General features: G+C 38.2%; 2 long non-coding RNA genes across 2 annotated transcripts; one reads left to right on the plus strand and one right to left on the minus strand.

The window, feature by feature from the left end:
• Positions 1-917: 917 nt before the first annotated feature.
• On the plus strand, positions 918-21,692 carry LOC131381578 (uncharacterized). Its single transcript, XR_009210412.1, has 3 exons — positions 918-1,008; positions 15,466-15,704; positions 21,492-21,692. It is a non-coding gene; the product is annotated as an uncharacterized LOC131381578 (long non-coding RNA).
• Positions 6,341-11,678, minus strand: LOC131381577 (uncharacterized). Its single transcript, XR_009210411.1, has 3 exons — positions 11,623-11,678; positions 8,572-8,690; positions 6,341-6,595 (listed from the first exon to the last, which is right to left on the minus strand). It is a non-coding gene; the product is annotated as an uncharacterized LOC131381577 (long non-coding RNA).
• Positions 21,693-23,509: the final 1,817 nt, after the last annotated feature.

Genomic DNA, 23,509 nt, shown 5'->3' on the forward strand with positions numbered 1-23,509 from the left:
TCTGGAATGTAAAAAGTGATTTGTTACTGATGAGTTTCACTTTTTCATCTTTTAAATGAGAATCCTGGCCAGGTATAGCAGAGAATGTTTAACACTGTATTTTCTGTGTGCTGGGAACTATCCTTAGTGCTTGCCATGTATTAAGTCATTTAATCCTCTCAATAACACTATGAGATCAGTACTATTATTATCCCAATTAGCTAATGAGTACATTGAGGCAGAGAGGATATGTAGCTTGTTCAAGGTCCCATAGGAGTATATGACAGAGCAAGATTCAAACTTTAATATCAAATTCCAGAGCCTGCCTTCTTAACCACACTCCATGAGCTCCAAAGCTTTTCCAGAACTGAGAGTCTACAAGCTTTTCTCATTTATCCATGATACACATCAGATATTGCATCATTAGCCAATGAAGTATTATAAGGAAACTGCACAATATACAACACTAGCATAATGAAGAAATTATAAAGATACTCATTATCCAAGATTCAGCAATCTTCTTAATAATAATTATTTGAGAAAAATTTATCTAAATCTCTTTATTTTCAGACTATTTTAAAGTTCTACGGTCTTTGGATTCTGTAATACTAAGACCACTAATAAATAATTATTAATATTGAAAGTTTTTTCTCCCTTTTGCTGATCCTTTCTCTTTTTGCAGAATGAGTAAATTTATCACACTAATCCCATTGTACATAAGATATAGCAATTACTAAATTATTGATATGATTTGGCTGTGTCCCCACCCAAACCTCATCTTGAATTGTAACTCCCATAATTCCCACGTGTCTTGGGGGGAACCTGGTGGGAGGTGATTGAATTATGGGAGCGGGTCTTTTCTGTGCTGTTGTCGTGATAGTGAATGAATCTCACAAGATCTGATGGTTTTAAAAGATAGGAGTTTGCCTGCACAAGCTCTCTCTTTGCCTGCCACCATCCACGTAAGATATAACTTGCTCCTCCTTGCCTTCCACTATGTTTGTGAGGCTTCCCCAGTCACATGGAACTGTAAGTCCAATTAAAACTCTTTCTTTTATAAATTGCCCGGTCTTGAGTATGTCTTTATCAGCAGCATGAAAATGAACTAATACAATTACTTATTGTCATACCTAGGATTTGAGAACTATAGGTGTCTTTAGAAGTCATCTCGTCCAAATCCTGCATTATAAGATTCTAATCTCCATTTTTAACTTGTGCAAATGTTGTGTATTTCAAACCTAAAATATAACTACAATTTGAAGAGTTGTAAATATTTGGCCACGTTTTTATGGGCAAGAGATTTCTACTTACAAAGTGAACAAAGATTCTAAATGTCAAAAAGAACAATATTTTTAGTGGCACAAGAACTAACCTATATGTTAAGACCTCTTTAGAGGGCTCTTATCAAGGAAACTCATATAAAATTTGGAATTTTATCTATGGACTAACCTAAACTAATCATTTGATCTTCTATTTCCCTTTGACTGAAAAATGTGGACCACATTTTTCATGGTAAACCATTTACAAAACTTGATTATTAAAATCATCTTGTTGCGTGCTTAGCAGACCAGATAAATCTCAGTTAATAGACTCTGTCCTGCCATATTAAAGGCTGATAATTAAGCATATTAATTTATTTTACATAATTTCTTCTTTCTTTAGAGCACTTCCCAAGTGGTCTAAACTGAGCAGGACTTCAGAAAATTGGGTTCTGAGCACTGGCTCCATTGCTTGCTTGCTCTGTGACCTTGAGAAAGCCGCTTAATCTCTTTGGACATCAGATTCTTCATCTACTATACTAGTGGGTGGGGTTACACTCATCCTCTTTATCCCTTTCTGCAGCTGTCTTAGTGATAAATTTACAAATGGAACTTCAACAGTGTTGATCTCATTTGAGGGATATGTCAGAAAAAGTAAATAAGTCCTTTAAAGTTCCTCAGTCAAACACCCACAAAAGGTTGAGATTTCTCAAAGTATAGCTATGATAAGGCCATGATATGCTTTGCCTTTGTGTCATCTCTCTCAAAAAATGTAAATTTTTTTACATTTCAGAATTTAAATTCAAATTTCTGATAGGAATATGTGCTTGTATTTAAAATCATAAAATCTTTGAGATATATGAGCTGTTCCAAAACTAAGCTTGGATATGCAATTCTAAAAGATAACCATGTATTATCAAGAAAGTTTTCAATAATCTCTATGTTCAGTCTAAATATGATATTTATTTGAGCTACCCTATTAGGTCAGCTTAATGGTGTGTCATTTTGACACTTCACTTTTTAACTCAGCGTACCTTGACCAGCCTTAGCAAAAAATAAACAAAAAAAAATGAATTTAAAAAAGAGAAAGATTACAATCTATCTAGTAAAGGTTATCTGAATGAATCCCCGGATTAGATATACTTTAACAAGCAAACAATCATTGTCAGCATCTTGAATTTTGAGCAACTGTTAAGAATATAACTAACGTGGCTCTAGGGAAAATTTTTATGAGCAATTCATTGTTGCTCCCAAAACATGTTTTCAGAATAGATTAACATAAGCAGGCACCATAATGTTTGAGCATCATCTTTAAAGGGGAAAATGATCAACACGCCCCAAATAATAACCAATTTTGAAGAACATTTTTTGAAAAGGGAGGTAATGCCAGAATATTTCATGGGAGACTTGAGGTACCTCTGTTTAGCAATAACATTCTTACTTAACTTCCTTAACTCAGGTTCACTTGATCCCACTATTGGTATCTTGTGATTATCTTTGGCAGAGCAGCCACAAGTTTGCCAGACATATCATTACCCACATCTTCTTTCTACCATTTACCTATGTACTCATTATAACATTGAAATATTGTGAAATCCTGCATGCAGGGTTGGGAAGATTTTCTTCCCCAATCTGTGCAAGATATGAGTATTAAGGATGATTTCTCACATTAGCCCATTCTCACATTATATAAAAAAATTGCACCATTCAATTCCACAGTTCTGATTCACCAATAAATGAGAATCTTCCTTTTCGAATCTCTTTAGTAGTTCTTTGTAAATATCTGTGCCCAGAATTGTTCATACATATTATTCACTTCTCTTCCGTCTTCTGGTGATTAGGGCAGGGTGTAATTCTAACGATTCTAGTCCTTCCACAGTGACTGTGTTAAAGGAGGAAATTGCCACAAACCACTGTCATGTTGCTAGAACATTAATACTCAAAACAATCTTTTAGATTTGAGTCAGCTTTTTTCATGGCTCAATGACTTCACATTTTTCTCTTTAGAAACCAAAACACTTACAAGGTAATCTACTCTTTAGACTTCCAACATCACATTTTCTCTGAGACAATAGTTTTCCTTCCTCCTTGTGTTACCACTATCTAGTGGTAACAAAATGACAGAACTGAAATTATTATTCTTAAAAGAGACCAATAATGGGAAAAATGGAAACAATGCATTCAGGTATTTAGGCAACATGCAGCAATGTGCAATAAAAATAGCACAGAGTTTGGAGTGCATTAGAAAAAAAATCCTAGACCTGCTGCCCACCATGTGACTTTGACCAGGTTATTTAATCTCTCTTCTACCCAAGTTTCTCATATATAAATTGGGGCTAATAATTAATACTTCTCGGACTGTTTTGAGAACTGAACAAGACCCCATAGGCAAAAATATTTAGTTAAGTGTTTCGTCTACTATATGTGGTCAGAAATATCTCAGTTTCCTCAGTCAACATAGAAATATCAAACTCTGTGGAAATTAAGAGAGTCATCTGAGAAGCCTAAGGAGAGGCCCATTGGTGACTGTTTCTCCCAGCTTTAGCAATCTCACTAAGAGTTTAAAAAACAAATGAAACAAACCACATAGTGGAAGGGAGAGAGAGAAAAACAGGTTCATTGCGCAAGTTGTGTGAGGGGAAAGAAAGAGTGAACGCATAAAATAAAAATATGGACATGCACCTTTCCACACGCAGCCCTAATTCGGCTCTAAAGAAAATGGTGGCAAGAGCGCAGACTGTATGGTCATACAAACCCGGCTTCCAACCATGAATCTGACACACTTACCAGTGGTGTGACCTCAGCCAATTATTTAATGATGGAGTCCATGGTTCCTTGTGTACAAAGTTGGGATCATTGTAACTCCCTTGAAGGATTAACTGATATAATTAGTGTATGTAGAGTAATCAGTATACAATATGCATTCAACAAAGAGTGCAACTGTGGTCACTATCATTTACAAAAAGAATTACTCTTAGTTGCTTATTTGAAAGGCCTAAATCAAAACAAATCTCAAATCAGCTTCCAATGGGTAAAGAGCAGCAATGAACCATGCCAAACATTCTACTTATTTGAAAGTATAAATATTTGTAATTTTCCAGGAAGTTGCTAAGGAAGACAGCCTGACATAGAGGACAATATCCTCTTACCTCACACATTATTGGCATAACCATTTGACGGCATTTCTTCTGATGATGTAAAAAGCCTGTTCCACGTGAGAACACAAACACTGCCATTTTGAATTGGATATGCCATCCATTCCGCCAGAATTTTCTCTTAGAAAGTAAAAATTTGTGGCTATCTTCTTTGACATCATAAGTCTAACTTTAGAGATTAGCAATGGGCTATAATTTTCTCAGTTCCTTTTTTAATTTTTTTTTGAGACGGGGTCTCACCTGTTGCTCAGGAGTGCAGTGGTCCAATCACAGCTCACTGTAGCCTTGACTTCTTGGGCTCAAGAGATCCTCTTGCCTCAGCCTCCCAAGTAGATAGGACTATGGGCATGTGCCACCACACCTGGGTAATTTTTTTCTTTTTTTGGTAGAGACAGGACTTGCCCTGTGTTGTCCAGGCTGGTGTTGAACTCCTGGGCTCAAGTGATCCTCCAGTCTTAGCCTCCAAAAGTGCCTGGATTATAGGCATAAGCCACTGTGACTGGTCTGTTCTTTTTTTTTTTTTTTAATTTCAGCATTTACTTTAGCATCATAGGCATTTTCATGTATGCTAAATTATTTCATCCTAACAACTCTGTGAAATAGACATTCATTATTACTCCCCATCACTGATGTTGGCTGCTCATTGCCAATGAGCTATCAGGGGAAGGAGGTGAGGTGCAAGGACATTTCTCCAGACAAGGACATTTCTCCTGGCAAAGTGGCAATTGTCAGCCATTATCAGCCAGCACTTCTGGTAGCTGGAGAGTGGGTGCACTGGTCTGGGAAAGGGGATAGGGATTGATGGGCACCAGCAGAATTTACTGTATCCTCATTTTGCAGTGGAGAGTGGAGTGGACAACAAGGATTAGAGCATTTAACTGACTTACCATGCTAATATAGCTGATAGTGAAAAGCCAGATTCTAAATCAGACTGCCTGATTCCAAGTCAAGTGCTATATCTCCCATACCATTGGTTTGCTGAAGGAAGAGGGGCAGCCGTGAATGTATGTAAACCTCTTACAAAGTGGTAAGTTGGAAGAATGACTTCATTAAGAGCATGAATCACTATAAAAAGTAGTAATCTCCTTAGGTGTCTCTACATTTAGTCATTCTCAACTTCAGCTGATGCCCCGCTCATCTCATTTTCTGAGAACTAAAAAGCAAATCTATAGGCGAATTTCTCTCCAGGTTAGCCATAACTTCATGCTCTTTGATTTTGAGTCTTTTCAGAAATTTATTTTAAACTCAAGCCCTGTCCTTTGAGCCTGATCTCACAGAGTAGTTTTTTTATTTCTTTGGAATAATGGTCAATGCTGGGGCTTGACCAGGTGAAGCCTGATATCAAACAGGCTTGTTCTCACATGACATAGGTCCTATACCTCCAGTTTAGAATGACATCTATACCCAGCACTTGCACTGTGACCACTACAAGGCATCACAGTGGTGGAATCACCAGCACTCCAGTTCCTCTTTGACGTCTTAGATCTAACATCACAGGTTAGCAGTGGCTTATACTATCTTAGGTTTTGTCCTTCCTTCCTTCCTTTCTCTCTTTGTCTCTCTCTCTCTGTCTCTCTCCTTATTTATTTATCAATTAGTTGGCACCTCTTATGTACCTAGTGACCCAGGCATTTTCATGTTGGAAGAAATCTACTTTCAGCTACTCCAGCTTCCTGGTTGAGAGTAGTAAGGGAATAAGACAAGGAGATAGGCAGAGGAGTAAGAAAGAGATACCAAGTGTCAATTGTCAGAAGGCATTCTCTTCAGGGAGCTGAATAGTCATGATGCCCAGGCATAATGTAGCTGGAAGTCATGATTCAGGGTTCTCAAAAGGTGAAACAGGTGGAAGAGAGAGGAGTGGTGGGAAGCAGCATTTATAGAAGCCTATTAGAACCAGGTGCTGTGCCAGTTATTTTACTTGATTGTTATCTTCATTTAATCCTCTCATGTTACAAGTTGGTAAGTTTCCAAATGTAAAGTTTCACAGAACAAAAAGTGATTTTTTTTTTTGCTTGTTTTCTTGTTTTGTTTCATTTTTGTTGCAGGCATCCCAACTGAAAAGCAGCTCAGCCTGGCATTTTGACCACTTTGCGTGTCTTCACTGACCCTTCTTGAGCTCCACCTAACAATTAAGAATTACTCCCTTATGAGCTTAAAAAAAAATCATAAAAGTTCCAGCTTGAGCAACGGAGCGACACCTGTCTGGAAAAAAAAATACATATATATATATATATAATATATATATAAAATATATATAATAGTTGTATCTTTATGTAGTTGAATAGGAGACACAGCTTGATTTATGGGCTATTCTGTTCTTGTTGGGCTATTATCCATAACTGGTTCACAAGTCTAAGAAACCATTGGTATAACGAAGTATAACCATATACAGTTCCTGAAGATGAATGAAAGCTGTTACTGATTTTACTGCTTCTTCAACATTAAGAGACCCTATCAGACCTCAGTGGGGTCACTATCAGTTCTAACTTTGTTTCTATCCAAATGTACATAAATAAAGATTGAAATGTTAATTTTACAAATATATTGTAAGACTACTTACTTTCTACAGTAAGAATTAAGATCTAGTTTAGTTTTTGATTAATCACTATGTAGAATATAATTCAATAAAGATTTGATATTTGAACATTTCAAGATATTATTTAAATGGCTGTACTTTCACAAATCCATTCTTAAAACATTTGGTATACTCAAGATAGAACTAAATAATTTTTTTTAATTTAGAAAATCAAATTCTGAACACAATTTATATTAGCCATCCTATTGACTCAGCAGTTTTCTATTAATTAACAGTCTTTTAGCTTTCCTGGTTTTCTCTGAGTATAATATACCTTAAAATAAGATTTCTTGGGTATCTGCTGTGTCCTGTGAGGCCATTCATTGTACAAAAATGTGAAGAAGAAAAATTCCCCCCAATGGAACTCCTTGCAAGCCCCTCATGACTGTTTTTACTTCTAGCACTTAAGACTGAGTAAGCCCTTTTTTGTCACTGCTGTTTAATCAAACACATTGTTTAATAAATTAGGTATTTAAAAAACCAATTATTGAACAACGGATATGGGCCAGGTACTATGAAGACTCTTGGGATTAAATATGACTGAGATAAATACAGTTCCTGCCTTTACAGACTATACAGTTTAGTAGACTCAACATTCACCTCTAATTTAAGATTCTGAAGTTGAAGGTATGTGGGTCTATATTTCTTGAGCAGTAATTCAGCACCTCTCTGTCCACTGATCTAAACTGGTGAAAATGAAAGGCACTACAAGTATTCTGTGTGAGCAGCTCTTCAGCCTACAGTGAGATTAAGAATTGGCAGGCCTCTGCAATGAAGCAGAATACATTCCCACAGCAAATGTTTATTGTGTACCAACTCTTTACTAGATGATGGGGGTTACAATTTTGGTAGCAGTAGACATATTCTCAGCCCCTCAGAGAGTTTGGCATTCTAGAAGGAGAGATGTTTTAAAAATAAGTAATTAAAATGTCATGTAAAATAGCACAGATTTCAATAATAGGTTTTCCTCTCTTTTCCTCCAACATAGTGCTGTAAGCACAGCATGACACAATCACCCAATGAGATTTTACACCTGCCATGGAACCTTATTTGGTGACTGTGGCCTTGGAGAACCTAGTGCTCTGTGGAAACTGGATCCACAAGTCACTAGGATTATTCAAAATGTCCATGTTCAATCTTTGTATTCAACTCCACAGGGAAAGCCTTACGGCCGTTTCTCACAAATGCTCTAGTCTTGAGAAAATCTGTAGATGACACATGATGAGTGCATTTCTTGGTAGGCTGAGTGCACCTGTTTACAGGTGTTGTGTGTGGACATCACAAGCCAAGAACAGACAGATCTGATATGCCTGGTTGTGTCTCCGGAATCATTTTCTGTCATTTGATTACGTGATTTGGCCTTGGTTATCTTCAACTAACAAATGAAGAACTTAGGCCAGAAGAGATAGAAAATTCTGATTCTGCATTTACTTATTCACATCCTTTTCAAACTTTGTTTGGAGGGGTGGCTGAAGACATTGTTTGGGACAAATTCCTATCTCCAGCCTTGGGTCACTTTCATTTTGGAGGGCAAATAAGTAATACAGTGTCTCCCTTCATATAAATTGTTTTCTCCAAATTAGCATTTGGAGAAAATACTCACATGGAAGGCATCACAGTAGCAGATACATTTGGGCTGTTCTGTCTCCAGTGTTTGAGAAGAGCCATTTCCAACTTGTAGGGTTAATATGCAGACTAAAAAAGATCCACACATAAAGCTCCCTGCAGATCGTGTCACACAGAGAAAGCATGAAAAATGTCTTGTTCTTTTCCTTTCACCATCCCTCTCTCCTTCTAGCTATCCTTTAATATATAAGATAATTTATTTCTAAAAATTTGATTATGCAACAAAATTCTATATATTAGATCTGATTTTCTCATTATTACCTTTTATAAAATTATACATAAATTTTATAAGGAAAAATTATTATACATAAATTTTATACATAAAATTCATCCCTCTCTCCTTCTAGCTATTCTTTAATATATAAGATGACTTATTTCTAAAAATTTGGTTATGAAACAAAATTCTATACATTAGATCTGATTTTCTCATTGCTACCTTTTATAATATTATACATAAATGTTATGAGGCAAAAAGAGTCTATCTTAAGCTTTTATGAAATACCTCTAAGAAATATTTTATTTTCTCACATTTAAAAAGTTTCATTGTGTTTGAGAAAATGATGTCCTGATATTAGCAGATAAAATGTCTTTATGAAATTATAAATGGGATTACATTTTGCTTTGAGAAGTCCAAAATATATTTTTAAATATTCATTTAAAACCTAATTGCAGAAAATGAAAACAAGCTTTACCTGCAGTGCTGTGCCAGATATTATGCTGTTTTGTACCAATAGCATTTTATTTAACTCATGCCGTAATGCTGTGAAGAAAGTAGCTTATCTACAACATTTCACGTAGAAGCTTACTTTCTCTTCCTCTTCCTTTGGCTTCCAGGATACTACACATTCCTGAATTTTCTCTACCACCCTGTTGCTGGTTTCTCTGTCATTCTGTTGCAGGTTCCTCCTAGATTTCTAAACAGTAGCCAACTCCAATCCCTTGGAACTGAGACCTCTTTCCTTCTCTACCTATCCCCACTTTTTGTGGCTATAAATATCCTCAAAACCTGACAATTTGCACATGTATATGTACAGCCTGGTCTCCTTTGCTGACTCCAGATATGACTATCCAAATGGCTCTTTGACAACTCTCTTGGGCAGCAATAGAAATCTCAAACTTAACTTGTCCAAAATTACATACTCTTCCCAAAGAGTTTTCCATTTCAGTAAACAGTAGCTCCATCTTTCCAGTCTCTCAGCCTAAAACTGCAGTGACATCTTCAACCCCTCTGTGGTTTCTGTGCCCTCTTGATTTCCATTCAGTCTGTTTCAGCTACATTGATTTTTTTTCCCTTTATCCCACAAGGCGTTGAGTCTTTGCACTAGCTCTTTCCTCTGCTGAAGACTGTTTCTGTCTGCTGAAACAGTTTTCTCAGACAGCTGCATGACTCCCTCCGTCTGCTGCCTTAGAATTTTTGCTTCTCTGTGAAGATTTTTTTGACTGTCCTATTTACAATTCTAACTCTCACCATCTTCAGCTCCTCATCTCTTCCTGCAGCAGATACTTCCTTTCACCTTCTCTGCATCATTTTATTATTTAATACTTGTAAGCATTTGACATACTATATATTTTCCCCTTTCACCATTTAGTACCTGACTTTCCATGTTCCCCTCCTTCCTACACACACACTAGAATATAAACTTAAGAAGGGTGAAGATTTTGTCAGTTTTTTTTTTTTTTTCCACTGCTGTATGCAGTACCTAGAACAGTGCTTGGAACATTGTAGGCATTCAGTATATATCTGTTGAAGGAAACCTCATTACACAGTTAAAGTAACTGCAGCTCAAACCTTGGCCTAGGTGACGCTGGGTGTGAATAACTGCTTGAATGACAGAACCCAGTTCTGTCTGTCTCAACACACATCCTGAGCCATCAGCATCATTTTGCTGTTAATATTTTCTATGTATATATGTATTTATGTGTCTATCTATCTATCTACTCGGTATCAACTGACTCGAGACTTGAATGTATCCAACTGCCAACATGACATCTCACTGGGGAAATAATAGATATCTCACATTAACCTGTCCAAAATCAAGTGTGTTAATTTTCATTAGCAGACAAAACAGTTCTGAGAACTAGAGGTTACCAATGGCCCTTATCTTAGAAGTGTTAGGATCCCAGCTATGGGAAAGGACAGGACAGGACCAGAGATCCTTTCTCATGGCCCCAAGTGACTTAGTGTTCCCCTTGCCCTCCTGCCATGAAGCTCATGACTGTGCATGCCACATGCCTCACTTTTCTAAGAAGTCTTGTTTCCACATTCTTAATGCTTTGAAGAAACAGTATGCATACACAAATGAAATTCTAGGTAGGAACGATCTATAAACTGCAGAGTATGTTGTTAAAGGTTTCATCAGTGTTTGGAAAATCTTCCTCTTTATATGGGGCCAATGCAGTGGCTCACACCTATAATCCCAGCACTTTGGGAGGCCGAGGCAGGTGGATCACATGAGGTCAGGAGTTCGAGACCAACCTGGCCAATATGGTGAAACCCTGTCTCTACTAAAAATACAAAAAAAATTAGATAGGCCTGGTGGTGGGAGCCTGTAATCCTAGCTACTTGGGAGGCTGAGGTGGGAGAATCGCTTGAACCCAGGAGGCAGAGGTTGTAGTGAGCCAAGATGGCACCACTGCACTCCAGCCAGGGCAACAGAGGGAGAATCCATCTCAAATAAATAAATAAGACATATGGAACAGTATACATCCATTTTTTTTATTATAAATTAACACTTTACAAGATAAAAATGAAAGCTTAAATGTTAAAGTTGGAGGACTAATATAAGCCTAGAATGCTTATGTTGTAACAATTTTAAAAATATGCACAGTAAATCTTTAAAAGAGCTGCACATATATTTACGCCATACTAATTTAATTTATAACTCAGAGGGACAGAGTAGAATTGTGGTTAAGAGCGTGGCTTTAAATCCCAATTCTACTACCTACTCCTATGTGATCTTGGACAAATTGCTTAACCTCTCTGCATTCAGTTACTAATCCATAAAACTGAGATAAAAAGAGCACTTACCTGGAGTGTTGCTGCGAGAATTTGTATGTTAACACAGATGAACTGTTATGAAAGTGTTGTCATTGTTATTATGGGTCTTAATCTCCACATGTATAATGTGACTGGAAAACCCAATTCAATGACATCATAAAGGAGCTGCTTAAAACTTATAGAGTAGTGCTTAAGAACACACTCTAAAGTCGGATATTGCTAGATTAAAGACTCATTTCCAAAACTTACTGTCAATGTGGATTTGGACAACATCTTAACCTTTCTACATCTCCTTTCTCAGTCTAAAAAATGGTGCCAGTAGTATCTACCTCAAAATATGGCAAAGAATTAAGTTGACTCTTGTCAAGCCTTCAGATGGAAACTGGCACACAATTAGTGCTAAATTCTCCTACCACACAGAAATAAAAGTAAATTATCAGATGAAAATTGTAAAATGTAGCCCAAAAAATTATCTGATATATATAGTCTTACATTCTATCCCCCTGCCAAAAAAAAAGTGGGGGAAGGAAAGAAGGGAGGAAGGAAGGAAGAGAGGGAAGAAAGGAGGAAGGAAGGGCGGAAGGAAGGAAGGGAGAGAGGGAGGGAGGGAGGGAGGAAGGAAGGAAAAAAATCAAGAAAGGAAGGAAGGGAAAAGTTATTTTACTAAAAAAGTGTTGCACTTTCCATTTTATACAACTCTGTTTTGTGATCTGAGGCCTAGATGAAGCCAATTGCTCAGGACACTGGTCACAATTAAAATTCAAGAACTTTTGATAGTCTGAAGTTTGTTCCCCAAACCTAGCCAGAGAACTCATTTCCCCTTTTACAATGACGTCAATTCAATTCAGCGTCCTGGAAAGTAAACACAATGTTCTCACACGTGTCACTGGTCTCATAGTTATTTACCTTAAAATAAGGCTGCATATTTTGGAATAAGTTAAGCAATGATGGAAATCAGAGAGACCAGACCTTCGTCAGAGTGAACCTGACCCTTAGCAACCTTGCCCAATCTCTCTATTCTTTTCAATAAATCAATTAAATATCAATATGTATGGTAGTTTTTATTGTGTATGTTGTCAGAGATTTAATCTTTTTCTTAAATGAATAATCCACCAATTTTTGCTAAACTATAATCTAAAGGAATGTAATGTTCTGAACTAAATTCTTAAATCTCCACTGGAGTTTTCTATTGTTGTTTTCTATTTTCTAAAAGGATCACAGGCAGAACAATATTTTTTAAGAAGGTAAATGATCCCTGTATACTTTTGTATAGTTTCAGAATGTCTCTCCTGACCAAAAATTGTCATTCTTTGCTCAGAGAAATTGCATTTTAGTGAAACAGTTACCCAGGAGATTCTCTGATGGTGTGATTTATTGTGTGGCAGCAGCCACCTAGTCCAGTTGAAAGAGCACTGGTATAAAGTCAAGTGGTTTATAAGTAGAATCCCAATCCCTCTGTTTTCTACCTGTGTGACTCTGAATAACTGAGTCCTCATTATTTTACCTATCAAATATAACTAATACTTTCTTCTTATAAAATTGTATTAAAAATCAAATAAATAGAACCACATATAAAGCCAGCACATGCCTAGCTTAAAGCAGATTCTTAATATATATTTGCATTTTCACCTTCTTTGTAACATTTGCTTTATTATACTCTCAAAAGTCAGCAATCTAGACATCAATATGCGTATTATAATCATCCACATCAGTGTAATGAGTTAGATTTTACAAATTGTTTGCATTTATGTCATTGGAAACTCAGGCTCTGGGAAATGATCTTTTGCAAAGCTGCTAAGACACAGAGCTGAAACAATAGGCCCAGTTCTCCCTGTGAAATTGTTCTGTGGATTGGTATCATCAGCTCACTGAAGCACCTTTATTAAAATAGATTTGGAAAGTAGCTAGTTTGGGAGCCATGTCTTTGGTTTTGAAAGTTGCAAGCTGGAAGGGCATGTGCGGGTTGATACAGGATCTGAAGATGGAACAATCACATGCCAGACATTATTCCCAAGGAAAGAGCCAGCCTGCTGGGCTGGATAAAGAAAATCCACTATAAAGCGTGTTTATCCTAAGAACAGGGACTGCCCGGCTTCCCTATAAATGCCAAGTGGAACACTACTAATAAAGCGGCTGACATTCTTTATATGCAAGTTGTGAAACTGGCTTTAAAAGTTTATAAAGAAAATAAAAAAGAGAAAGAAATGGAAAAGAAAATTCCAACAGAAATTCTTAAGACACGATTGCAAGAGGAAGTCGTTTTTGCTTTCCTGTGCTAGTATTTTGTTTCTCAGAGTGGTTCTTCCACCTAGTTCTGGTGACTCACGTCCTTGGCTGCAGGCACTTTGCTTATCTTGAGCGCTATAAAGCAGCGGTCCCCAACCATTTTGGCACCAGGGACCAGTTTCATGGAAGACAATCTTTCCACAGACAAGGGGTGGGGAGATAGTTTAGGGGTGATTCAAGCACATTACACTTATTGTGCACTTTATTTCTATTATTACTACATTGTAATATATAATGAGATAATACTTATAAAACTCACCATAATGTAGAGTCAGTAGATGCCCTGAGCTTGTTTTCCTGCAACTAGATGGTCTCATCTGCAGATGATGGGAGACAGTAACAGATCATCAGACATTAGATTCTCATAAGGAGGGTGCAACCGAGATCCCTCCCATGCACAGTTCACAAGAGGATTTGTGCTCCTATGAGAATCTAACGCCACAGCTGATCTGACAAAAGCTGGAGCACAGATGGTAGCGCAAGCAATGGAGAGCAGCTGTAAACACAGATGAACCTTTTCTTGCTCACCCGCCACTCACCTCCTGCTGTGCATCCTGGTTCCTAATAGGTCACAGACTGGTCCAGGCCCGGGGATTGGGGACCTGTGCTGTAAAGCATCATGAAATGTGAGCCCTCGTGGGATCTATCAAAGTAAATAGCAAGCAAACATCTATACTGAGCACCTACTATATGCCACATAGTAGGTACTCAACATAGATGTTTTAATCAGATAGTCTACTTAACTCAAATAGGATTCTGATTGTGACTTCTCAAAAGTCTGTAATCTAGACATCTTTATGCATATTATAATCATTCACATCAGTATAATGAGTTAGAGTGTACAAATTTTCTGCATTTGTGTCGTTGGAAACTAAGGTTCTGGACTTACTGTGGCCTTTAGTCTGATTTGCTACTAAGAATATCTGACCAGGAGTATCTATCTCATGTTGTCTCTCCATCTGGATATAAGCTACCCTAGGGCAAGGACTAGGTCTTGTCTGTGGAGGAAAGAATACTTACCATGGCATATGTGGAATACATGGATAACTTTTCTTTGACGGATTACTTTTGTCTAAATTATCAAGTCACTGTTATAGACACAGTTGCTGCCTAGAAGAATTCAGACAATTTGGTTTATATATAGTGGCATTAGTAATATTTTATTTAAAACCTCCAGAATGCCAGCGTTCTAGGCTGTAATCCAGTCAGTAGAATGTTTTTTTTGTTTTGTTTTTTGTTTTGTTTTTGTTTTTATTTTTGTTTTTTTTTTAAGATTGAAATCAAAAGCAAAAAAGGCAGATGGTCTGAGGGGTTATTTCACCAGGGTTAAGGCAAGGCCTTTCTACAGAGAAGCCGCCTTCCAGTGGCCACATTGCTGGAGTCTCTTCAGTGCTCTCCTCAACTCCTTTATTTTCTATTTCATGAGGTAATTAATTTTTATACAAAAAATATTTACAGAAAACTCTGATTTACTATAACTCCTTAGCAAAATATATATATATATATAATCTAAAATATTATAAAACAAATTTTCCCAATTGGTTTTGGCTAACTTTCTTCTTTGGCTTTCTCTCCGGTTTCCTCCAGTTGCTTGTTGCATACCTTCTAAACAGCCTACCCTGCCAAGTGCCATGATTACCAGGACCACATTTTCAGAATCAGAAAACAGGATATCTGGCCCTAAGCATGCACTCATGGAGCAGAAGAGTTTTAAATTTGGAATGCCACAGAAGACAGAAGATAACATGCTTACTACACTTGTAAAGCAACATTCAGCCAGCCATTTCCAGTGCAAATTATCTCATTGCATAGTGTGACAACTAAAAGTCATAACCATAATACAAATCGTGTTTTTCTTGTAATCTATCCTTCAGTTAAATGTGAACTCCAGGAGAGCAAAGACTTTGTGAGTACCCCCAGCACTGACGTCTGCGACCAGCATATGATAAACTGTAGCTGTACATAGGAGAGAATCAATAGCTATTTGTTGAACTGAATACATTTTATTGCAACCCTTTTCATAATGTTAAGATAATAGACATCATAGTGTAACAGTGCCTCAGAAGTGGATATCAGGGACTTGGCTACCACCAACAAGCAACTGTGAATGAGTAACTTCTCTGAATATCTCTTTGTTCATCAGGAAATTGAGAGAGATGGGGCAGATTTATTTTTTAGGTCCCTTCCACCTGTGAAGTGCTATTTCTCTCCACCTTCACTTATGATCATTCATTCACCAGAGCATACAGACATTAGTCATTGCTCAGAACTCAGTGTTTCCTGTAGACATGGATTGGGAGCAACAAAAGTGGACCCAGAGCTAGTTACTGGGGATTCCTACTTGAATACAGAATGCTATAGCAGTTCAACACATGGAAAGGGATGTCTAGCCCATGAGGAATAAATACTTGATCTTTTAATGCTTCATTTCTAGAGCCACAGCTTGTGTTAAAAGAACCACCTTCACCAAGCAGTCCAATGAGAACAAACTCTAGGACAAACATTCTCTGCCAACAGAGATAACTAGATAGAGAAAAAGAAAATGAATGAAATCTAGGGAAAAAAATAGAGCCACCTAGTTCAAGACAGTGCAGGTGGAGGAGCAGTATGTTTAGACCGCATCACAGGTAGAACTCAGAGGGACTGTAAGCGATGCCTGGAAACACTTGTTGACCAACAATGAGCTCCTATAGAACCAAGCGACTATCATTCTCCTATTGCAGAATAATTTTTCTAGATACTTTATTTTATTATAATGAAAGTTCCTTCTAATATCTTAATGATCTTAGGGAGTTGGTATTCATATCCTGTTAGTTGAGAGAAGAGTTTTTCCAGTGGGAATGTGAATAAATTTAAATGAGTCACCCCTCAAGTATCAAGCACCACTGTTCCCAGGTTTAGATGACAATTACTATTCCTTCAGTGAACCATGGCCACTCTGAGATTGGGGGTGGGGAGCAGAAAGGAATGGAATGCCAGTGAAACCATCTTCTATTGTCATCCTGCTCTGGGGCCTCACTCAGTTGTAGTCTTGCATCTCAGACCTTGGCCTCTTTGTGAAATAAACATTTCTTGGCCCTGTCTTGCAGGAAAATTAGAAGCCTGACCCTAAAATAAGCTAATATCATCCATAGACCAGGCCAAAAGAAAAGCAGGGGACATTTGGCACAAAGGAGCTCTCTTCAAGAAATTATTTTCCATGTCATATTTGCATAAATTAGTCACGGGCTGGCCAATTCAATGAAAGAGGAAAAGAGCACGCATGACCCTAGTGTGCTGGCATCCTGTTGTCCTTTATAGCTAAGGTCAGACTGTTTCTCCTTTTTCCTCATGTCGGCTCCTCTTAGTCGACTAAGACTGGCAAATCTGAGGCTACAGATTGTGCTATGAGTGAGCAGCTGGAATTGCGCAATATTTTACTTGGCTAATACTTCAGTTTGTTGAGTCAGTGGCCTGACAAGTAGCTACAGCCCATGAAACAGCGTTTTCTGAGTCAATGCATGTGCGAAAGAAGTAGTAGCTAAAGGTTCAGCACAGTAGACACTATTGGCACAGCCTTCTGACTCCACAGCATTGTTCTAGGATCTAGATTCCTCTCTACTTAACTCGGTGGCATTGCTTCCTATAAATTCTATGTAAATCTCAGACCCTTAGTAACATATCCCAAGACACATGATGAGCAACACTTGGTATTCAGTTTTCTCCAGCGCTGTGAAAGAGTCCCACCAGGAAACAATAAGGTCTTTTAGCCTATTAATTCATGAGCAATTTGATGCCTCTTACGTGATAAGTGCAAGTTGAGAAATGAATTTCCTGCTGCTAAAATTCCAACGCTTTAGAAACTCTTCAGTGAACAAATAAAAGTTTATTCTTTGCAATAATAATGGAAACAAAGATTTTCATAAAACCAAACAATTGAAATGTTTTGATAAATGCCTGCAGAGTTGGCTAGGTTTCTAAACTACCAAATAATGAGTTTACCTCTTCTTACAGTTTTTCAAGAATCCATTGAAGAATCAAGATAGGAAAGAGTATGATTCTTCATTCTTCCTAGTCATGCTCCATTGCTCTCTGTTATCATAAAAGGACTTTAATTAAAGTGTTATTCCATTAATTGCCCAAGATGTCACATTTGAAAGAAATAAATGCTTATATATGTATGCTTACATGTCCCATCTGGAAGTCTTAACCTTTAAAACTGTACTCCAGCCGCTTCCCCAAACGTCCTTCCCCAATTCCTTATGCACTTACTGGATTCAAAGCACAACACTATAAAAGCTGCAAGAAGAAAAAAATATATAAATTGAAAGAAAACTTTTTTCAGAAAGATAATTAAATTCAATGTAACAATAATAATTACTTGTTTTCAAAACTCAGCTCTTCAACTATTTCTCCTAGAATTTTTTTCCGAAACTCTTACTCCAAGTCTAACACTCCTTCATCTCATTTTTCTCTTTCATGATTATGTGTTTTAACTCATAGGTATACTCTTTAAGACAGGGGCTATCCCTGAGACCTATCCCACATCCTGAGAAGGGCTTGGCACTCTCCTTGTCAGATAGCCTGTTGCCTCCTCAGCCATACTGTGAGCTCCTTGATAGAAAGAATTGTGTTATCTGTGGCTCTCAGAGCCCTATTCAGATACTTGATGCTTAACATGTGCTTGTAGAGTCGGTAAACTGAATGTATGTGGAGCCTCCAGAACTGTGTTCCCATTGAGGATGACAGGGAACAGATCAATCCTTATCCCACATGGCCTAAATCTTAGTTTGACAAATATCTGGAAAGAATTACAAAAATATAAGGTAGGAATGACTTGGGAGTCCAGAGTGGTGTCTGAACCCTAGTCACTGCCTTGGGCACACATTTCTCATACTGTTGCAATGTCACAGTTGTTGACTTTCGGTTCACTCAGTTGGTCATCTCCTTAAAGTTGGTTAAGGACCCTCATACCCCTCATCCTACTGTTTTCTCCTACTCCAAACCCCCTTTGCTCAGGACTTCCAGTGGTTCCCTCCTTTTAACCTCAGTATCAGCCCTTCATCCTTAACTCTTTGCCTGCCAAATGACATAGGAGCAAAGGATGAGAGGGAGCTGTCCTGGAGGGAAGTAGTACCTGCAAGGTAATCAGACCTTTCATACTACTCAGATCTTGTGGCCATCTCATGCGTGATTATGTTACAAGGATGTTTGTTTCCCTTATGATTTCATGCTATATGAACTCAATCTCAGGAAGAAAAGGAAAGAATTTTCAAGGCTCATCCTGCTACTGATGAGTTTTGTTTCAGAATGTTGCCTCCGAGATGCCTAACGCCTTGCAAGAGAGAAAGCTAGGCAGGCAAATTAACACATGGGCCTCCAAGCTCCCCTGGGAGATGGGAAGTTCAGCTCTCTGTGGCTCCATAGTGAAAGATATCAGAAGCAACCCCTCTCTGGATCACCAGGACTTCAGAGTTGCTTGCTCATAACCAGACAACTTGTGAAGTCTTCTGCAAAATTTTATGATGAAGGCTGAAGAGAAAAGAAGTAAAACCCTCTCTAACACTTATACACAGAGCCCTGTGACCCTGACACTTAGCACATCTTTCACAGGGTTCTCTACTGCAGTCATCTCACCTCTCACCATGGATTTCTCTATTCCATTTTTTTTAATTGTAAGATATGTCACATTCACAAAAAAAAAAAAAAAGTGAAAAGAGCACATATATGGCTGGGCGCAGTGGCTCACACTTGCAATCCCAGCACTTTGGAAGGCCAAGGCAGGTGGATCATCTGAGGTCAGGAGTTCAAGACTAGCCTGGGCAACATGGTGAAACTCTGTCTCTACTAAAAATACAAAAATTAACCGGACATGGTGGCACATGCCTGTAAATCCCAGCTACTTGGGAGGCTGAGGCAGGAGAATCGCTTGAACTCGGGAGGTGGAGGTTGCAGTAAGCAGAGATCACTCCGTTACACTCCAGCCTGGGCAACAAGAGCAAGACTCCATCTCAAAAAAAGAAAAAAAAAAAAAGAACACATACCTATAGTTTAAAACCATTATTATAAATGTTAAACACAAATAAATGGTAAATGTTCATATGTGCAACCACCATTCAGATAAAGAAATAACACATTACCAACATTCTCAGAACCCTCTTCCCTATTTCACCTCTTCCTGTTCCCTTTGAGTAATCACCTCCTGATTTTTTCCATAGTCATTCCTTTGCCTGTCTTTATACCTTTACTATCTGTGTATGCATTTCTAAACAATCCAACTTATGTTGCCTGCTTTTGTGCTTCACGTAAGTGAAATCATACTTTTTGTATTTTTTGTGCCTTGCGTCATTTGCTCCACAATATGTTTGTGTAATTCATCCATGACATTCCATGCAGCCATAAGTGGTTTATTTTATTTGCCATTAGGGATTAAGAGCAGACACTCTAGAGCCAGACTTCTCAGGTTTAAATCTCAGCTCCATTCTTGTTCAGAGGTGTAAACTTGTGCAAATTATTTCCATCTTTCTGTACTTTAGTTTTAATTTACCTGGAGCTGATTGTGGGGTATGGTGTAAGTTAAGGGTCTTAGGTAGACCTCCCTGGGAAGATCTCTGAGATGGTGGTTTGTAAACATGTCATTTATTGGAGCATGAGTGTGGGAACAATACCTGAAAAAAGGTGAGGAAGGCAGATTTGGGCAGAGGAGAAACTTGAATGGTGAAGCATATGCAGTGGAGGTCTTGGCAGGTCCCATAGTAGCTTTCAGCTTGTCTCAAATTGATAGAATTTGTATCCCCACATCAGCCAGTCTCTGGATGTGAGCTGCCTTCAGGGAGGGACCACAGCCTTCAGCAAGGCAGCTCCTTTAGGCCAAGGGCAATTCCTGAGGAGTGATTCAGCTGCGACCTGTCAACCAGCAATATTGTCACCACTCTGAAGGGGAGAACTGGGAAGGGCACCACAGCATCCGATACAGGGTCCAATTTACTTTTTTCCCATACAAATACTCAATTGTCCCAGCAACTTTTTCCACGTTATATAATGCTACCTCTTTCTTATCAAGTGCTCATACAGTAGTCTATTTCTGAGGTTATTAAAAGTTATGTTTCCGGCCAGGTGTGGTGGCTCACGCCTGTAATCCCATCACTTTGGGAGGCCGAGGCTGGTGGATCACGAGGTCAGGAGATGGAGACCACTCTGGCTAACACAGTGAAACCCCGTCTCTACTAAAAATACAAAAAAATTAGCCAGACGTTGTGGTGGCCCCCGTAGTTCCAGCTACTCAGGAGGCTGAGGCAGGAGAATGGCGTGAACCCGGGGGGCGGAGCTTGCAGTTAGCTGAGATTGCACCACTGCACTCCAGCCTGGGCAACAGAGCAAGACTCCGTCTCAAAAAAAAAAAAAAAAAAATATTATGTTTCCTCGGTCAATTATCTGATTAAAACAAATTGATATCAACATGTATATAGAAAATTACCCAACGGAACAAAGAACTAAGAAAGAGGATTTGACATATTAGATATCAAGAGTTGCTGTAATGATCTCTTTTTTCACAGTCTCTTTCCTTCCTTTTTCACAATCTCTTTCCTTCCTTTTCTTCCACATGAAATGTCTTCACCTGTCTTGTCCACCAGGGATGCAGAGTTTACTGTGCATTCTTCAAGACTAAGCTGAAACATAATTTCCCCTCGGAAGCTGTCATTGGCCTCAGATCCTTCCTCCTCTGTCATTCTTCAGAACTTCAAGTGCTGTCTCATAAACTGTGCCAGTTCAAGCCTTGTGTAACATCCTATAGCTGTATGATCTTGGACCAGTTTACTTAAACAATATATTATAGACATGCTTCACAATTTTCTGTAAAAATTCAAATTAAAGTGTTAACTATTACCACTTAGCTCTGTAGTATAGCTCAAATTATTTTTATTTGCCATTACAGACAATGAGTTTCTTCGGTGCAGGGATCATGGACCATTCAGCTTTGGATCCCTATCACCTAGCATAGTTTTATCATATGGAGAGGACTGAGATTCAAGATGGTAAGGCTCATAATCAAGAATACAAGTAGTACATTGGTTCACTGGAAAGAATGGCCAGACATTCATATACAAGTCACTTATTTCTGGAAATAAAGCCACAATATTGAATAATGTAGCTTCAAGCCAGGAGGCCAGCAATTCTTTTCTTAATTCAACGTTCCCATTTTCCACCTACTCTTTCTCTAAGTAAAGGATGCCCCCACTCACCACCTTCACTGCCCTACACAGAACCCCATATTTCCCTGTAGGCTGGGGGAAACAGATAATCTGAAGGAGAAGGAGAAGCAGGAGGAGGAGAGGAAAGAACAAGAAGACAAAGAAGGGGAAGAGGAGGGAAAAAAAGAAAAGGAGGAAAGGATGGAGAGAAGAAAAAGAAGAAAGAAAAGAAGGAGAGGGAGGAGGAAGAGTGGAGAAAAGAGGAGAAGGAGAAAACTATTGCCATATAATATTTATGCATACCTTTCCTTTTTAAGGGTCTAAACAAGATATTACATAATATTCCAGCGTGAAATCTTTGGAGTATTTTTCAAAACATCTAAGATTTCCTAACGAAAAAGAATCAGTCCCAGAATTGACTTTACCTGTCTAGAGAGTGTGCCACTAGAACAATGAACAAGTATGACCCCCCCCCAAAAAAAATAAATAAATAAATCTGTGTTTACTACGGAAGCTCAGGAAGTAAGTTTTGGACAGTTTTTTGTTTTGTTTTGTTTTTGAGATGAAGTTTTGCTCTGTCACCTAGTGACAGAGCTCAGTGATGTTAGCTCAGTGCAATCTCTGCCTCCCGGGCTCAAGGGATTCTCCTGCCTCAGCCTCCCAAGCAGCCAGGATTACAGGTGCCCACCACCATGCCTGGCTAATTTTTGTATTTTTAGTAGAGACAATTTCCCCATGTTGGCCAGGCTGGTCTTGAACTCCTGACCTCAAGTGATCTACCTGCCTCGGCCTCCCACACTGCTGGGATTACAGGTGTGAGCCACCATGCCCGGCCTTGGACAGTTTTAAAATAATTACTTTATCTTGCTTCTAAGCACTGATCATTCAGAAATAGGTCTACTTTAAAAAAAAAAGTCGATTTATTCTGCTTTCGAATTTTTATTTTAACAAACAGGAAGCTAAAATATTGGACTGCTATTATAATGAATGTGTGAACTATACTGGCTTATACTTAGGAATGGAAAACCAAACACCGTATGTTCTCACTTATAAGTGGAAGCTAAGCTATGGGTTTGCAAAGGCATAGAGAGTGATATAATGGACTTTGGAGACTCAGAGCAGGGAGCGTTAGAGGAAGGTAAGGGATAAAATAACTACATCTTGAGTACAATGTATACTACTTGGGTGATGAGTGCACTAAAATCTCAAACTTTACCACTATGCAATTCATCCGTGTAATCAAAAGCTACTTGTACCCTAAAAGCTATTGAAATTAAAAAATATACATATAGCCAATATCTAAAAAATATAGTACAGAGTTGGAGAAACTCAAGAGCCTATCTCTGAGTCTGTTCACCAGGTCAAAAAGAGTTTTTCTGTTTGTTATAAGTCTTGTATTGTGAGCCCCATGAATTAGGAGGTTTATTTTTCCCTGAACCACATTTGTCTTCACTGAAAGC

Source organism: Hylobates moloch, unplaced genomic scaffold (assembly GCF_009828535.3).
Source record: "Hylobates moloch isolate HMO894 unplaced genomic scaffold, HMol_V3 SCAFFOLD_2, whole genome shotgun sequence".
NCBI classification, from domain to species: domain Eukaryota; kingdom Metazoa; phylum Chordata; class Mammalia; order Primates; family Hylobatidae; genus Hylobates; species Hylobates moloch.